This window comes from Aythya fuligula, chromosome W (genome assembly GCF_009819795.1).
Source record: "Aythya fuligula isolate bAytFul2 chromosome W, bAytFul2.pri, whole genome shotgun sequence".
NCBI classification, from domain to species: domain Eukaryota; kingdom Metazoa; phylum Chordata; class Aves; order Anseriformes; family Anatidae; genus Aythya; species Aythya fuligula.
In genome coordinates, this window is record NC_045594.1 from 10764306 (window position 1) to 10781408 (window position 17103).

Genomic DNA, 17103 nt, shown 5'->3' on the forward strand with positions numbered 1-17103 from the left:
CTTTTCTGCCATTTCCCTTGCATATAGCTCAAAGGCTCAGATTTTTATTAAATGGGAAATAGAAATAATAAAGGAAAAAAAATACAAATAAAGCATGCTTTTGAATATGGCAGGAGTCCCATCTCTTTAGCAGCAGCACATTTTTGTCTCCCTGTCAGAAAGACAAAGCAGTTCTTATAAATCTAATTACCATATCACGTATCCTTTGTATGTGGCTGATATTATCTCCTATCCATGGGCATTCAATCCTAACTTAATTAACTTGGCAAGCAGAAGTATTGTGCTGTGGCACTGTCAGTGTCTGTTGTGCTCACAGACGATCATACCCAACTGGGTATCAGGACTTTTTAGCTGCCTACACTTTTGATCTGTGTGACATACAATAAATCCAGTCAGCAACCCCATAGAGCATGGCTCTCTATCACCACTTTCTAAGGAATGGACAGGCTGGGTTTTTGCTTCATTTTCTGTAAAATTAAAAGCCTTCTCTGCTCCCCAGATGAACCTGAATGAAGCATTATTTTTCAAAGTTTGATTGCATTTCTTAAACCTTGTGTAGAAGAGTGGAAAATAGAGACTATGAGAAGCCACTGGGATCTATTTTAAGCATCTGCAGCATTACTGGTTGGAACATTAACATTCACATAGTACTGGATTCACATTTCTATTAAGTGGTTGTAAATACAGAGAAGAATCCTCTCTGACATGGTTTGGCAAGTTAAGGTGACCAGGAGACACTGAAACTGAATGACTAGATTTTTATTTAAAGAAATGGGTGCTCTGAACTTTGGTCCTCTTTTGAGGTTTGGATGATTTCCAGAAATCAACATCTCCTCCATGGTGTTCATTCATCCTTGTTGTATTCTGATCTGACAAATTTGAGAGAGCAAAAGAATGGCTAAAGTATTACAGAGAACTTACTTAGAAGACTAAACTCATTAAAATAACGTCTTATTGTAGTCTTCTAGGCTATTGCGAATAAAGAAAAGGATCTTGTTAGATTATAAAAATTCTTTATTAAATTACCTTACTTTAAATAAATTTAAAGTCCTTTAAATGTTTCTCATTCATTTGTTGTATCTTTCTCAATAGATTTTTTTTTTTTTTTTTATGATACCTGGAACAAAATAGCTGTCTCTGTACACATCTATGTGACAGGTATAGGGAAAAATGAACTGGACTGAGTCATGACAAACCTGGAATAAAAGGTTATTTCCAAACACAATGGCAATTTTGTCACACTTTCTGCTATGAGTTGGCTGTATATGAACCTCTGGGGATAAAAATGTTGTGTGGATGCTTCCCCCTCTCTGCTGTGGATCTTCTCTGCCTTGTTCTGTCTAAAATGAAGGCATACCCTAAGAGTTTTAGAAACGTTCCTTACCTCACACCTCACCATCTTGCATTCAGATGAGAAAGTGAGCATTGGATTAGGGCCAAACAGTTGTAAGGAGTGGCACTTAATTTGACTGCCATTGTCTCTTAGCAAAATAGATATGGTAAGCCTGACAGCTGGCTTCATACAGGATTCTGCTTTTCATCTTTCCTAGTAAGAAACAAAGCCAATAATACTGTTTATTTTTTCTCCTGTAAAGTTCTCATGGTTTTCTTTGGTTTACAGATTTGCCTTTACAGGCATGGGTTTCACCTGTACAAACTTTAAGAAGTGAAAAAATGGAAATGCAACACTACTACATCTAATACAGTTATGATCTAGTCTCTCTGTTGCTGCACTGGAGAAAATTGGTGTCATGGTGATGAAATCCAGCTATATCACAATTTCAAGTGATGCACTAGTAGCCATGGCAACAAGGTATTTCCTTCCAGTAAATGCTTGTAATGGTGCTTTTAAGATTGTACATCAAAGCCAAAGTACAGTGTTGAATCACCCTGGAGCAAGTACTGACTTCAAAGCAAAAAGTTCAGAACAATAGGTTATTCACAAACAGAGGATAATACTTTTCCAATTTACAAGTTTTTATTTGGGATATGTTCCAAGATAAAAGTTGGATTAATGTAGTGGATGGAGTACTAGTTGTCTACTCTGAGGTTTCTGTAGCACCTCCTGTTCTCTCTTGACTTGCTGCATGGCTTCTGCTACTCTCCATCGGCCTAGTGTTCACTGCAGTCCCTTTGGGCTCTACAACAGTCAGTGTGATCCCAGATGACAAGAGAGAAGAAGGTTTACATAAATAAGAGGGATCTGGTGCAGGTAAATAATTGAAACAGATGGCCTCTTTGTTATAGTCTGGCTAGCTGTTCTACTAGCCTTATTGTGAAACTGACTTTTTGAAAAAGCTGATGAAGGAAAAATATAGCATAGAAATGGCTTTAAAAACAAACCAACCAAACAAAAACCAATCTGAAAGATATTAATGTTTGAGGAATGATAATGTTTTGCAAGAAATATTGAGCTTATTGTTAATTAATTGTTAATTAATTCCAAAAATGTGAGTTGAAGAAAAATTCCTGTTTATGTGAGATTTTTATTTTTACATCATTCATGTAGTAGTGAAGCCTGTTATCTTTCTTGAAAACTGAACCTCCACATTTCTCATTTTTAAAAATGATTTTGTTACATATCATGGCAGGAGTCTACTTTGTCTGAATTATCTTCTTTTTCACCTCAAACCTTTATAATGCTCTATCCTTTATTGTGTGATGACTGTAATGATCAGGTCAGGACACTGGTGCTTCAAAGGACTTTAACAGTAACTATGGTAATATTAACAGTAACTATGGTGAATATAATGAACTCACAACAGGAAATACTTGTCTGAATATCTGAAATGAGTCACTAAGAGGTCAAAGTTTTTTGTGATTGAATTCCTTATGTGACAGATACTGAAAATACAGATTCCTTTTTAGTTTCATGTGTATATATTTATCTGTGTGCATTGTATACAGTTTGCTTTTTATATACTGGCACATCAATTTTGAGTTTATTTCCAACATTTGGAAACATTGTGTCAACTCTTTAGAAATTCATTAAATTTGGAAAAAAACATAAACATTTAATAGTCTTCCAGTCTATTGGATTGTTTTTTTTTCTTGCCAATTTGTTGTAGGAAGCAATTTTGAATTAGCCATGTCTTGGTAAAGACTTAGTTTTCTTTCTTTGCTTGGTTGATAATACTATTAAGACCAATGAACGGATGATGGGAGTTTTGGTGCATATTGGGGGGGAGAAATAACCTGAGTCACACATAGAAAAGAAAATAAAACTAATAACAATAGACATATAATCATAAAATGGCTTGGGTTGGAAGGCACCTTAAAGATCACCTAGTTCCAACCCCTGTCATGGGCAAGGTTGCCACCCAGTAGATCAGGTTGCCCAGGACCTCATCCAGACTGACCTTGAAAGCCTCCAGGGATGGGTGTCAACAGCTTCTCTGGGCAACCTGTTCCAGGACCTCACCACCCTCTGAGTGAAGAATTTCCTCCTAACGTCTAATTTAAATGTCCCTTCTTTTACAGAATCACAGAATTTCTAGGTTGGAAGAGACCTCAAGATCATCGAGTCCAACCTCTGACCTAACGCTAGCAGTCCCCACTAAACCATATCCCTAAGCTCTACATCTAAACGTCTTTTAAAGACTTCCAGGGATGGTGACTCCACCACTTCCCTGGGCAGCCTGTTCCAATGCCTCACAACCCTTTCAGTGAAGAAGTTCTTCCTAACATCTAACCTAAAACTCCCCTGGCTCAACTTAAGCCCATTCCCCCTCGTCCTGTCACCAGGCACGTGGGAGAACAGACCAACCCCCACCTCGCTACAGCCTCCCTTGAAGTACCCATAGAGAGCGATAAGGTCGCCCCTGAGCCTCCTCTTCTCCAGGCTGAACAAGCCCAGCTCCCTCAGCCGCTCCTCGTAGGACTTGTTCTCCAGGCCCCTCACCAGCTTCGTTGCCCTTCTCTGCACCCACTCAAGCACCTCGATGTCCTTCTTGTAGCGAGGGGCCCAAAACTGAACACAGTACTCGAGGTGCGGCCTCACCAGAGCCCAGTACAGGGGGACGATCACCTCCCTAGCCCTGCTGGTCACACTGTTCCTGATACAAGCCAGGATGCCGTTGGCCTTCTTGGCCACCTGAGCACACTGCTGGCTCATATTCAGCCGACTATCCACCATCACTCCCAGGTCCTTCTCTGCCTGGCAGCTCTCCAACCATTCCTCTCCCAGCCTGTAGCTCTGCTTGGGGTTATTGCGCCCCAGGTGCAGGACCCGGCACTTGGCCTTGTTGAACTTCATGCAGTTGACCTCAGCCCATCGGTGCAGCCTATCCAGATCCTCCTGCAGAGTCTTCCTACCCTCAAGCAGATCAACACACGCACCTAACTTGGTGTCATCTGCAAACTTACTGAGGGTGCACTAGATGCCCTCGTCCAGATCATCGATGAAGATATTAAAGAGGACTGGCCCCAGCACCGAGCCCTGGGGGACGCCACTAGTGACTGGCCTCCAACTGGACTTGACTCCATTCACCACGACTCTTTGGGCCCGGCTATGCAGCCAGTTTCTAACCCAACGAAGCGTGTGCCAGTCCAGGCCAAGAGCAGCCAGTTTCTTGAGGAGAATGCTGTGGGAGACGGTGTCAAAAGCCTTGCTGAAGTCAAGGTAGACCACATCCACAGCCTTTCCCTCATCCACCCAGCGCGTCACTTTGTCATAGAAGGAGATCAGGTTCGTCAAGCAGGACCTGCCTTTCATAAACCCATGCTGACTGGGCCTGATCGCCTGCTTGCCCTGCAAGTGCTTTTTTTTAGTTTAAAACCTCCTTGTCCTATCACAGTCTGCTTATGTAAAAAGTCACCCTCCCTCTTTTTTATAAGCTCCCTTTAAGTACTGAAAGGCCACAATGAATTCTCCCCAGAACCTTCTCTTCTCCAGGTTGAAAAACTCCAACTCCATCAGCCTATCTTTGCAGGAGAGGTTCTACAGCCCTCTGATCAGCCTTGTAGCCCTCCTGTGGTCCCTCTCTAACAGGTCCGCATCTTTCTTGTGCTGGGGTCCCCAGCTTATGTCTTTAAATAATTATAATCAAACAGAAAATTAAGTTAAAATGATGTATCTCTTATCCATGAATGCGAGATAGAATTACCTAACAATTATGTCTTGTATAGTCTCAGAAGTTCTCCAAAGCCAAAATCTTAAAAAAATAAAAAATAAAAAATAAAACATAAAAAATAAAAAATAAAAAATAAAAAAAAAAGTGACCAGCCTCTAGCTAAAAATACTGTGAAAAATAATGGCTGAGTGTTAGCTTTTCTCTGATCCTGGCAAACAGCTGAGGTCTTTCCCTTCAGCTTTTCACAGTGACTGATTTTTTTCTTATTCAGTTCCAGCCTCTAAACTCTGCTTGCCGTAGCCCATCTTTTGCAAAGATCTCACACTTGCTGAAAGCTCAGTTTAGAGTGAGGTTTGCAGTCCTTGCTGACTAATTCTATCATGTTTCTGTGGTGTTTTCCTTGCATGTGTGCTTTTCTTAATCAGAGGAGATGAGAAGACAACTGATTTTTTCAGAATGTTAGTACTTCACGCTGCTAAGTCACCAAAGAAGTTTAAAAACAAAACAACAAAAAAGGTACTCTCATGTTCCAATTCAACTATTTAACTAATCTTTTTCAAGATGGCAAATTATGCATTGAGAAGACAAACATTGTGACAAATATTTGTTTTCATAAAAGCTTTCAATCAAAGCAAATAATGTACTATTCAGTACCACTCAAAGTTGTGGTCATTTTACCCATATGAAGGTCAATAACTGTAGTCCAATAATTGTATATTTATACTGCTGTTTGTCTGATTCTCATTTGAAAAACGGGACTTAATTAGAATTCCAAGTGTAATTCACTTGTTTCATGGAAAAAGCTGCCAAGTGCAAGATCTGACATTCAAAACAAAATCAATACTTTTGTAGAACATTTCATCATCTCAGGTAATATCACAGGACTGAAGTGCAAAGTTGTAATTAGAGATGCAACAGGAGTAAGAATTGTATTTCTTCATTATTCAGTCTGTACTTTACTGTTCTGCTCATACAAGGCTATTGATTAAATGTTCATGTTTATTATAGCTCCCCCCCGCAATCATGAGAAATGAGAGTTAAGATAGATGAAATATTTTAATTCCTTGTCAGGTGTAGGAGACACTCAAGGTCAGATGCAGATAAGAAGCAAGGAAATGGAAAGGTTTTGTTTCCGTAGTGTTGAGCTGTGATTTTTATTTATTTATTTATTTATTTTTATTTTTAAGAAATATCCCTGAATTTCTGTCAAGAGAGTCAGGTATTAGCACTATTCTTATCTGTTTAAAAAATGTTAGATTTGCTGAGATCATCATATCTGGATCTAAAAGTTTCTTCAACCTCTGAAAAGAATTCATAGAGCAAAACTGTGAAAGTTCATTTAGATGCCAAGATACCTCACTAGGTAGAGACGGACAGATTCCAGAGGAATAATTCATGAACTAAAATATAATTCAACATTGAATCAAAAGGCCAACAGATTGCAAAAAGTCATCTAGTCCACCTTTCTGCTTTAACAGGGAAGCTTGATAAACTTCTTAACGACATCCTGTGTTGTAATCTATTCAATAACCTCTGTGAAGCTCCAGTGATTCATTTGCTGCTAAAAAGAATTCCCATACATCCATCACATCTCTGCAGTTGAAAACTCTTATTTCTTGGCTATTCTAACTTAGAGATAAAGCACATATTGTTTCACTTCTCACCGCTGCATTTTGTAATATATTCAAACCCAATTATCCTGAACCCAAACACTTGCTGGAATCTGGCTCTTGGTCCTGGATTCAACTCCTTTGGGAATCTAATTGAGATCTCTGTCAGAGGTCTAGTTGCCAAGTGGAGATGGGTAGACCCATCCACAAATGTTTTGAATCTTAAGTGGGATGAATCAAGCTAAGGTGGATGAAGCTAGACTTAAGTGTTTTGTTTTAGAAGGCTTTAAAGGCTTTATACCATGCAGCAATAAAATTCTGAAGAGAGAGAGCTAGCAAAAAATAGAGAAAGTACAGTTACATAGGTATTCTGGTTGTCTGAAGCTGAAAGTCAAGAAATGAACAAGTAAGCCCTGGGGCATCTTAAATATTTTTGAAGAGGTCAGATATCAACCTTACAGCTAAGTCCATTTGTTTCAAAAGGCACTGAATGGCTATTTCAGAGGGAAGGATTGAATAAAAGGATAAAGAGACTGTCGGCAATAGATGAGAAAAAAAGCAGAGCTCCTTTCATCAGACTTGCACAAGATTTAAAGGCTGAAGTCTTACCACCACTGGTTAACAGGGAAGAACAAGAACACTCAGAGAAACACTGAAATAGGATTGGTCCACTGGCTACTCTTTTCTGGTATGTGTCAATGCACATAAGAGAAAACATGACATTGCTGGAGTATAAATGTTAAAAACTTTAGTCAGTAGTGCTTATCTACATGTCTTCTCTGATCTGAGGTAGCTCTGGCAATGCTATTTGGTCTGCAGCTGTTGTTCCAGATGTGCAGTCTCCTACAGGTCCAGTGTGAGATCTGCTAGTGCCATGTGGGTGTTTTGGATACTGTAGGATATCTTGAATGTAGCTATCCCCCCCCCCCCCCCCCCCCCCTTCTCCCAAGTGAGGGTAAATGAAATAAATCCAAAGTCAGGAAAATTCACCATGCTTTTAAAGATGGCCAAGCACAAGTCAAAAAACACATAGACACCTTAACATCCAATCCCAAAAGCAGTATAGCCATATCAATGTAACATTAGAAGGATAACTGGCTTGCAGCAAATAAAGTTTACTTGAGAGTAACTTGTCAGTGTTACTTTGGGGGTTTCTGCACTAGTGGTGGAGACAGAGCTATCAAAGCTAACTGTTGAGTGAGGCTTCATCGGTATATATAGAAATATATTCGGATTAAGAAAAGCAAGAAGTATTCTGGAACAAGTATCTATGCATATCTTAATGATGTTTTAGGACATGAAATGCTGCAGAGATGAATTTGTCCCAGTTCTTAAATGCTAGTCATTTCAAATTCAGAAATATTATTTTAGGAATATTTTGACCTTGATAAGCCCAATTTTCTGGAATTCTATTGCTTCCTCATCGGTTTCAACAAACAGCTCATAGATGTTAATGTGATTGCTACATGCAAATCTGCTATTATACAGGCTCAGTGGGGATAAATCCTATTAAGCTGCTTCTAGCTAAGCTAAATATAGGTAATATTTAATAATAAACAGCAAAAAAAGTGGAGCTTTGGGAATTTGATTTTAGAGCTCTTTTTGTATAAGATGAAATAATATAAGAATGAATATTGTGGAATAGTCTTCTGGAATATATTTGCTGATAATGGAAATAAGGCTGGCCTGTTCACAGAGGTTATACATTGAACAGTTCTGCACCGTATTAAAAATTACCGAGTCTTTCAGAAGTAAGCTAATGCACTGCATGTAGCCATTCAGGTTCTGTTAACCATTAAACTAAATAGAATACTATTTCATGCATAATTTTGTTCAGCTAGATAAAGAATGCAGTAGCAGGTCTGAATAGGTAATGGGTAAGAGTGGAAGTAAAAATAATAACAATTAAAAAAAAAAATCCTTGTGTTGGGTGGCATTTCCATGTGATTTCAAATGCCTTATTAGTGGTCATTATGGATAACCCACTCATATGTGTTAAATATTACCATCAAGGACAGAATCATCTATTAATAACACAGCTGTTTGTGCCTGCTGTGAGGACATAAGGAGGTTAAAAATGACTACTGATGATCTAGGATCTTGATTTTTTTTTTATGGTAAATTCTTTAAGTTTTGCATCTGGGCAGCCTGGCAAATCCCTGTAACAAATAACAAACTTTGTGGTTTACCTGAAGTCAGCAGTCATCCTTCCATTTTATTAATGTCTTTTTTGGTTAATGAAATATGAGATTGAGTGAGTGCAAGTCTAATGGGGCTATATTTTACTTCAGTAAAGGAAAAAAATATCTACACGAAAACATTATGTAGATCTAGATGATGCCTATTAGTCCAAATTACTATCTTGTTCATACTGTTTGCTGAGATGAGGAAGCTTCTCTGCTATATAGTTCTTATCTCTAATCACCCCTTTTCTGCCACTGAGCTTGCAGCCACAGTTGTCCTACTCAATGGTTATTGAATAATAAACAACTAAATTATCCTGAAGGAAGTCTTAAATTTCATTCAGATTTGTTATTTATTTTTCCTCCAATCAGTATGGTTTGTAACTTTCCTCTGCTCTGGGAAAACAGATCTTTAAAAGCACTAAGTACATATATTACCTGTCAATATTATTTTATCTTCATCAACTCTAATACATGTTCAATTTCTCCTAGGTCACCATAACAATATCCCCAGTATTTATCTCTTGGGGGGTGGGGGGATGGAGGGAAATACACTTACACTTGCTTTCACATTTTTAGCTCTTCTGGAGCTATTGTAGTAATTTATTTTATAAGGACGGAATACTTTAATTTAAAAGAGCCTGAGGAAAGATAACATAGCAGATAGACTAGCATGTAACCAGGTGTACTGGGTGTGGCTGGGATGTCAACTTTCCCTGCAGCAGCCCATATAGTGCTGTGCTCTGCACTTGTAACTAGAACAGCAGTGGTATCACACCAGCGTGGGTCTGCTGCTGAGCAGTGCTGGCACAGCATCAGAACTCTCTCAACACCTCCTAGGGGGTGGGCAAAAAGTGAGAAGAGAAACATCACTAGGGTAGCTGACCTAAACCAACCAAAGGGATATTCCATACCATATATCACACTCAGCAAAAAAAAGGAAGAGGGGAGGGCTCTTATTGTGAAAACGTCTGTCCTCCTGAACACCGGCTACATGCCTTGAGGCCCTGCTTCAAGGATGTGGTCAAGCATTGCTCTTTTGTGGGAAGTAGAGAGTAATTTCTTTCCTCTGCACTTTCACACAGACTTTACTTGATTTGCTTTGTTTTGTTTTTTCCCTTTTCCCCTCCCTTTTCCCCTTTCCCTTTTTTCCCTTTAGTTAAGTTGTTTAATTAATAATAATCTTTCCATAATAATTATTTTTCCCTTTAATTAAATTATCCTTATCGCAACCCGTGAGTTGTTTTTTCCTTTACTTCTTCCCCTCCTCTTCTGAGGAGGAGGAGTGAGAGAGCGGCTGTGGTGGAGTTCAGCTGCCTAGCACGGTAAAACCACCAGACCAGGTAAACTGTCAGAAATTCTCCTGGCTTATGAATTATTGGTTTTAGTGTCAAATGAGCTATGTCGGTATGTCTCTCATTGCTAACAATACCTAAGTTAGTAGCTTATAGTAAGGTGTTGTGGTTTAACCCGGCCTGCAGCTAAACACCATACAGCCGTTTGCTCACCCTCCCCCCTCCCTCTCTGGGATGGGGGAGAGAAACGGGAAAGTGAAGCCTGTGAGTTGAGATAAAGACAGTTTATTAAGACAGAATAATAATAATAATAATAATAATAATAACAACAACAACAACAACAACAAAAATAATGATGATGACAGTACTACTAATAATAATGTGTACAAACAAGTGATGCACAATGCAATTGCTCACCACCCACTGACTGATGCCCAGCCTAACCCCGAGCAGTCCGGCCCTCCTCCCCCCATCTAGCCACCCCTATATATTGTTTAGCATGACGTCAGATGGTATGGAATACCCCTTTGGCTAGTTTGGGTCACCTGTCCTGGGTCTGTCCCCTCCCAGCTCTTACTGCACCCCCAGCCTGCCCACTGGCAGGACAGAGCAAGAAGCTGAAAAGTCCTTGGCTTTCTGTAAGCACTGCTCTGCAGCAATTAAAACATCAGCATGTTATCAGCACTCTTCTCATCCCAAGCCAAAACACAGCATTCTACCAGCTACTAGGAAGAAAATTAACTCTGTCCTAAATGAAACCAGGACATCTATCCACCCCTTATTCCATTCCATTTATGTCATGCTCAGGTTACACTCTTTCCCATGCCTTCTAATTAATCACCATTTTCATCTAGGGTATATAGTACTGATGGTAGAGATGACATACAGTATTATATAATAATTAACATGATACAATTCAACTCATGGGCGACTCTAACCCAGTCTTAAATCCCCTTGAGATACACACTGGACCTCCACATTCTTTTGCATTACCCACCAAGTGCATCCTGGTCCCTGAGCAAAAGCTATTCCACGAATGGGTTTGCCTTTTCCTGAGGCAGGAGTAGCCCAGACTGTTTCACCCAGCATATTTCTTACGTGCACGACAGGAACTTTATCCCCTTCTACAGTATATAACAGGTTTGATTGGGCAGGTCCAGCTCGGTTGGCAGATCCCCTAGTATTGACTAACCAGGTGGCCTTTGCCAAATGCGTATCCCAATGCTTGAATGTCCCAGCACCCATTGCTTTCAATGTAGTCTTTAACAGTCCATTGTATAGTTCAACTTTCCCGGAGGCTGGTGCATGATAGGGGATGTGATACACCCACTCAATACCATGCTCTTTGGCCCAAGTGTCTATAAGGTTGTTTCGGAAATGAGTCCCATTGTCTGACTCTATTCTTTCTGGGGTGCCATGTCACCATAGGACTTGCTTTTCAAGGCCCAGGATAGTGTTCCGGGCGGTGGCATGAGGCACAGGATATGTTTCCAGCCATCCGGTGTTTGCTTCCACCATTGTAAGTACGTGGCGCTTGCCATTGCGAGTTTGAGGGAGTGTGATGTAATCAATCTTCCAGGCCTCTCCATATTTATATTTCAGCCATCGTCCTCCATACCAAAGAGGCTTTGACCGTTTGGCTTGCTTGACTGCAGCACATGTTTCACAATCATGAATAACCTGTGCTAATAGTGTCGATTGTCAGGTCCACCCCTCGATCACGAGCCCATCTGTATGTTACATCTTTACCTTGATGGCCTGAGGTGTCATGGGCCCATCGGGCTATAAATAATTCACCTTTATGTTACCAGTCGAGATTCACCTGAGCCACTGCGACACAGGCCTGTAAGGAAAAGGAGAGACTTTCTTCGTACTGCCGGAGTTGTTTAGCCACTTCATCCACTGTGGGTTCCTCATCCTCTTTCCAGGCTATTATTGCCAATGAGCTGGCATATGATGATGGTGCACTCCGTACAAACTTCCGCCACATGGGTGGTGTACACCTGACTTCATCTGGATCTTTGGATGTTTGTCTGAGGTCTGGGTCCTCATAAATCACCTCCCGTACGGCTAATTCCCTCAGGTACTGGATTCCCTTCTCCATAGTGGTCCACTTGCCTGGTAGACATACAAGTTCTTCCTTGAAGGGATACCTTTCCCTTACAGCTGAGAGGAGACACCTCCAGAGGCTGTGAGATCGTGTTCTATCTCCAATTGCTTTGTCGATGCCTGCGTCTCTAGCAAGGGATCCCAGCCGCCTGGCTTCCTTGCCCTCTAATTCCACACAATTGGCTCCGGTGTCCCATCACTGGAGCAGCCAGGTGACAAGCTGCTCGCCTATGCAGCGACCAAAATCTTTTCACACATCTTGTAGCTCACGCTGGTATAGGTTTCGGGTAGTTACTGTTGTTTTTTCGGCATCCTCATCTTCCTCCTCCTGAATCCCTGATGGCCCAGCATCGTCATCTCTATACCTAGATTTGGCAGAAGACTCTCTGCATTCTAAACGATCTGAATCTCTATACCATTTTTTCACCTTGTCTACAGGGGCAACTTGCACTGCTACAGTTCGTTTCTCTGACCCAGCCACAAGAGATGGAGTGGCTGCACGAGCTGGAACCAGAGTGGCTTCAGGGTCCATCGTAGGGGTTGGAGTGCATGTTGGGCCTGTCACAGGTCTTGGAGTGGCCGCAGGGTCTGTCACTATGTTGCTAGTAGCATCAATTGCAGCTCAATAGGCATGGGCCAGGCCCCAGCACATTACAATGATTTGTGTCACTTTGGAACTGCCAGAGTCATGACACCCCTTTTTCAAGCATTCTACCAGTTTTTTAGGATTTTGCAGTTTTTCAGGGGTGAATTTCCAAAACACTGGAGGTGCCCACTGCTCTAGAAACCTGCCCATATCCTCCCATACTCCCTGCCACTCAAAACTATCCTGCCTCTGGACAGAAATCTGGATGAGATTCCTAAGTAGTTGTTTAACTAAACAAAACCTGAAGCACATTCAGGAGACAAAACAACAAGAACATGCTGGTCTGAATATCCCAAGGATATTCAGCATCTTGGAGAACTATTGTAATAAACTCCGAGGATAAGAGGGCGATGAAGGAGAAAGGGAGAGTGAACAAGCAAGAAAAAACATCTTCCCCTTTCCCCTCCACAGATTGACTCCCTGATGAAAAAAAGGCAATAGGTGTAATTGTTAATAGTTTCCGAGATACGGTTTCCAAAGTATAAAGTCGACGACAGTGCTGAGTACAACTACCAGGTTAGAGTCATGACCAGAAATTTCATAGTATCATAAGCCACTGTTACACCGTACAGTACCATAATGATCTTAAACCAGGGCCCGGAAAGGATAAATAGGACGACAGAGAGCACATACTGAAAGTAACGTCCTATAAGACTCAATTTGGAAAACAGGCACAGCAGACTTGAGATTAAAGAAATCAGCATTATGACAAGCAACTAGCAGGTCTAATACTTACACCAGTTTTAGTTTAACACACTCTGGTCAGATCTGTCATTATCTCAACCCTTCGAACCCCATGTTGGGCGCCAAAAAGGACTGCTGTGGTGTAACCCAGCCGGCAGCTAAACACCACACAGCCGTTCTGTCACGTTAAGGGGTGTAGCTGATTAACCGTTACGGGCCCAGTCGGATTCAGAGTACTGAACCAGTCGGACATTCACCAAAAACACGTTAACCATCTGGGGGTCCCGTCAGACATTCACCATCAACGCATTAACGGTCTGGGGGTCCGTTCAGACATTCACCAAAAACGCATTAACCATCTGGGGGTCCGTTCGGACATTCACCAAAAATGCATGTCGTGGTTTAACCCGACCGGCAGCTAAACACCACGCAGCCGTTCGCTCACCCTCCCCCCTCCCTCTCTGGGACGGGGGAGAGAAATGGAAAGTGAAGCCCGTGAGTTGAGATAAAGACAGTTTAATAAGACAGGAAAAAAAAAATAACAAAAATAATAATAACAATAATAATAATGATGATACAATGGTGACAATACGAAAGTAATAATAGTATGTACAAACAAGTGATGCACAATGCAATTGCTCACCACCCGCTGACCGATGCCCAGCCTAACCCCGAGCAGTCCGGCCCCCTCCCCCCGGCTAGCCACCCCTATATATTGTTTAGCATGACGTCAGATGGTATGGAATACCCCTTTGGCTAGTTTGGGTCACCTGTCCTGGGTCTGTCCCCTCCCAGCTCTTACTGCACCCCCCAGCCTGCCCGTTGGCAGGACAGAGCAAAGGCTGAGATGTCCTTGGCTTAGTATAAGCACTGCTCTGCAACAATTAAAGCATCGGGGTGTTATCAGCACTCTTCTCATTCTAAGCCAAAACACAGCATTCCACCAGCTACTAGGAAGAAAATTAATTCTGTGCTAACTGAAACCAGGACATCTATCCACCCCTTATTCCATACCATTTATGTCATGCTCAGGTTACACTCTTTTCCATACATTCTAATTAGTCACCTATAGTAATCATGGTAGTGATAACATACAGTATAATATACTATTTAACATGGTGCAATTCAGTTCATGGGCTATTCTCACCCAGTATTAAATCTCCTTGAGGTACACACCGGACCTCTCCGTTCTTTTGCATCACCCACCAAGTATATCCAGGTCCCTGAGCGAAAACAATTCCACGAATAGGTTTGCCTTTTCCTGAGGCAGGAGTAGCCCAGACTGTTTTACCCAGCATATTTTTTTACATGCACTACAGGAACTTTATCCCCATCTACAGTACGTAACAGGTTTGATTGGGCAGGTCCAGCTCGGTTGGCAGATCCCCTAGTATTGACTAACCAGGTGGCCTTTGCCAAATGCGTATCCCAGTTTTTGAACGTCCCAGCGCCCATTGCTTTCAAGGTAGTCTTTAACAGGCCATTGTATCGTTCAACTTTCCCGGAGGCTGGTGCATGATAGGGGATGTGATACACCCATTCAATACCATGTTCTTTGGCCCAAGTGTCTATAAGGTTGTTTCGGAAGTGAGTCCCATTGTCTGATTCTATTCTTTCTGGGGTGCCATGTCGCCATAGGACTTGCTTTTCAAGGCCCAGGATGGTGTTCCGGGCGGTAGCATGAGGCACAGGATATGTTTCCAGCCATCCGGTGGTTGCTTCCACCATTGTAAGTACGTGGCGCTTGCCATTGCGAGTTTGAGGGAGTGTGATGTAATCAATCTGCCAGGCCTCTCCATATTTATATTTCAGCCATCGTCCTCCATACCAAAGAGGCTTTGACCGTTTGGCTTGCTTGATTGCAGCACATGTTTCACAGTCATGAATAACCTGTGCTATAGCGTCCATGGTCAAGTCCACCCCTCGATCACGAGCCCATCTGTATGTTGCATCTCTACCTTGATGGCCTGAGGTGTCATGGGCCCATCGGGCTATAAATAATTCACCTTTATGCTGCCAATCCAGGTCCACCTGAGTTACTTCAATCTTAGCAGCCTGATCCACCTGCTGGTTGTTTTGATGTTCTTCAGTAGCCCGATTCTTGGGCACATGAGCATCTACGTGGCGTACTTTCACAGCCAGGTTCTCTACCCGAGCAGCAATATCTTGCCACAATGCAGCAGCCCAGATAGGTTTGCCCCTACGCTGCCAGTTGTTTTGCTTCCATTGCTGTAACCATCCCCACAGGGCATTTGCTACCATCCATGAATCGGTGTAGAGATAGAGAACTGGCCATTTTTCTCGTTCAGCAATGTCTAAAGCCAGCTGAATGGCTTTCACTTCTGCAAACTGACTCGATTCACCTTCTCCCTCAGCAGCTTCTGCAACTCGTCGCGTAGGACTCCATACAGCAGCCTTCCATCTCCGATGCTTCCCCACAATACGACAGGACCCATCAGTGAACAGGGCATATTTCTTTTCATTCTCTGGCAACTGGTTGTACAGTGGGGCTTCTTCAGCACGACCCACCTCCTCCTCTGATGATATCCCAAAGTATTTGCCTTCTGGCCAGTCCATGATCACTTCCAATATTCCTGGGCGACTGGGGTTTCCTATTCGAGCCCGCTGAGTAATCAGTGCAACCCACTTGCTCCATGTAGCATCAGTTGCATGATGCGTAGAGGGGACCCTTCCCTTGAACATCCAGCCTAGTACCGGTAATCGGGGTGCTAGGAGGAGCTGCGCTTCAGTACCAACCACCTCCGAAGCAGATCGAACTCCTTCATATGCTGCCAATATCTCCTTTTCAGTTGGAGTATAGCGGGCCTCAGATCCTCTGTATCCCCGACTCCAAAACCCCAGAGGCCGACCTCGAGTTTCCCCAGGTTCTTTCTGCCAGAGGCTCCAGGTGGGGCCGTTCTCCCCGGCTGCAGTATAGAGCACATTCTTTACATCTGGTCCTGTTCGAACTGGCCCAAGGGCTACTGCATGGACTATTTCCTGCTTGATTTGTTCAAAGGCTTGTCGTTGTTCAGGGCCCCATTCAAACTCATTCTTCTTACGAGTTACTTGGTAGAGTGGGTTTACAATCAGACTGTAATTTGGGATGTGCATTCTCCAAAACCCCACAACACCTAGGAAAGTCTGTGTTTCTTTTTTGTTAGTTGGTGGAGACATAGCTGTTATTTTGTTGATCACATCCATTGGGATTTGACGACGTCCATCTTGCCATTTTATTCCTAAAAACTGGATCTCCCGTGCAGGTCCTTTGACTTTATTTTGTTTTATGGCAAAACCGGCTTTCAGAAGGATTTGGACTATTTTCTTCCCTTTCTCGAAAACTTCCTCTGCTGTGTCACCCCACACAATAATGTCATCGATGTACTGCAGGTGTTCAGGAGCTTCCCCCTGCTCTAGTGCAGACTGGATCAGCCCATGGCAAATGGTAGGGCTGTGTTTCCACCCCTGGGGCAGCCTATTCCAAGTATATTGGACTCCCCTCCA